The sequence below is a fragment of the Schistocerca piceifrons genome, chromosome 1 (assembly GCF_021461385.2).
Source record: "Schistocerca piceifrons isolate TAMUIC-IGC-003096 chromosome 1, iqSchPice1.1, whole genome shotgun sequence".
Taxonomy (NCBI): Eukaryota; Metazoa; Arthropoda; class Insecta; order Orthoptera; family Acrididae; genus Schistocerca; species Schistocerca piceifrons.
In genome coordinates, this window is record NC_060138.1 from 485222898 (window position 1) to 485225692 (window position 2795).

A 2795-nucleotide genomic window follows, 5' to 3' on the forward strand; every position below is an offset into this window, starting at 1 on the left:
GTCGCATGGCACAAGCTCGACAGTGACAGGCTTCTCGACATGTTGGTGAACTATGCAGTTCCACAGATGACGCCCGCTTCAATTTTGCAGCAGGATAGTACTCCACCCCACTATCATGAGGACGTTATTACATTTCTCCATGACATGTTTCCTGAGCGTTGGATTGGAAGGGGAGTCCCACTGGCTGGCCCCTTTGGTCTCTTGATTTCACTTCGCTGGATTCCGGTGGATGGGGGTTTATCAAGGACATTGCTTACAGAACAAGAGGTCGAGATCTGGTAGATCTGTGACAACGAATCTATACTGCAGTAAAGGTCATAACACCTGTCATGATTACGAAGATGTGGCGAGAGGTGGAATTCCATTTTGGTATCTACTGAGATACAAAAACAATGGCCATGTCGATTTGTACCTACATGCATAAAAATATTTCAGCTATTATGTACAATGTTGTTCAAATAAAGTCCTAAACTTTAATAAGTACTGAAATATAAACTAATGTTTTTGTATATCTCTAGCCCAGACACCTTGTATAAGAACAATATTGAGTAAATAAATCACATTTAATTTATATTAAAATATAACTGTTATCAGCATATAACAGATTCTAAATAATAAATTAGGACCTTCTTACATGAAATTTGAAGGTAACAAATTAGATGTAATTTCTTTAAAACTATAAACATTCGCGACATGTCTAAAACCGAAATCCCTTAATTTCTAAGAGTGATATGTAGGTGTTGCCTCACACTGTTAACTTTATGACCGCACACCAGTGTGCTATGGGACACCAGTTGCAGAACACTGGTCTACACAATAGTTTCAAAGTGCTAAAACAATACTGCCACACCTCATACAGCTGTTATGCATACGTATCCAAGAAGAGGGAAGGGAAAGATAAGGGAAAGAAAGAGAAAGAAAAAAATATAGGGAAAAGAGGGGTTGTGAAAGAAGAGCAAATATAGTCAAAAGAAAGGAATGCTTCATAAAAAGAAAAAAGGCAGAGAAAGAAGTGGAGAAAGGAAAGGTAGGGAAAGGAACAGGAAGGTAAGGAAAGGACAGGAAAGAGAGGGAAAGGAAAGGAGATTTAAGAAAAGAAAAGGAAGAGAAAGGTGAGAAAAGGAAATGAACTGTAGGGAAAGGAAAGAAACAAAAAGGGAGAGAAAGGGAAAGATATATAGAGGAAGGAAAGAAACAAAAGATAGGGAAAGGTAGGGAACGGAAAGGGAAGGGAAGACAGGGTAGGAAAATAAAAGGAACAGAAAGATTGGTAAAGAAAAGAAAAGGTAGGGAAAGAAAACGAACAGAAAGATAGGTGAAGAAAAGAAAAGGTAGGAAAAGGAAAGGAACAGGAAGGTAGCGAATGGAAAAGAAAGGTAGGGTAAAGAAAAGAACAGAAAGCTAGAGAATGGAAAAGAAGGATAGAGAAACAAAGAACAGAAAGGTAGGTAAAGAAAAGAAAGGGTAGGGAAAGGAAAGGAGCAGAAGGTAGAGAATGGAAAAGAAAGGCAGGGAAAGAGAATGAAAGGTAGGCGAAGGAAACGACAGGAAAGGAAGGAAAAGGAAACGAAACGCAATGCTTGATTAGAATGAGCTGTAAGAAGTGGCAGTTACTATAGAAAAACTAAGGAAATTACACTTTCATTACATTCTAAAAATATATGTTCATCCACGAATTTATTTTCATGTCCGAATGTATATATGGGGGTTATCAAAAAGGTTCCATTTGAGGGCGTTGCTGTAGCGTTTATGCAACGTAGTACCAGGTGTAGACGAGTGATTATGTGGTGCCGGCCGCTGTGGCCGAGGGGTTCTAGGCGCTTTAGTGCGGAACAGCGCTACTGCTACTGTCGCAGGTTCGAATCCTGCCTCGGGCATGGATGTGTGTGATGTCCTTAGGTTAATTAGGTTTAAGTAGTTCTAAGTTCTAGGGGACTGATGAGCTCAGATGTTAAATCCCATAGTGCTCAGAGCCATCTGAACCATTTGAATCTTAAAGCAGAAATTACGCCAACTGAAGTTGGCAACACTGAAGCAGCCATCCTATAGCCTTTATCTCTCCCTGTGCGATTATCAAGCCCTCGATCTCTTAAAAAAAGGCCTATAAGGCTAACAATTCCTGTCGGACGAGGATGTGCAGCATGGAGTTACGAACTTTTTCACACAGCAGGACATGATGTTTCAAAAATGTTCAAATATGTGTGAAATCTTATGAGACCTAACTGTCAAGGCCATTAGTCCCTAAGCTTACACACTACTTAACCTAAATTATCCGAAGGACAAACACACACACCCATGCCCGAGGGAGGACTCGAACCTCCGCCGGGACCAGCCGCACAGTCCGTGACGGCAGCGCCCCGGACCGCTCCGCTAATCCCGCGCGGCAAGATGTTTCACCAAAGAGGTATCTTCAACCTGGATCGCCGGTAGGATGATTGCCTCAATGCTCGCAGCGATTCTGCTTGACTGGCATGTCGATTCTGGACTGCACTGCCTTCGAACCAAAACATTTTTATCGCATCTTATACATTTTATTTATTTAGCACGAGTACTCTGCAAATAAGGGAACTGGCTGTTCGGTGGCTGGGGAAGTGCAGTGACAAGGACATCAGCAGCAAACGTACATTTTTGCGATTCACACTGAATGGTGCACACAAAGCGGGTTGACCTGCGCTGTAGCTTTTTCAGGTTATAGCGTTTCCGAGTGCCGCCGGCTGGAGGGTCTAGTTCCGGGAGAAACGCTCACGTGATGCAGAACAGGGCTCCAGCGCCTGAGTATAAACGCGTCTGCCTCT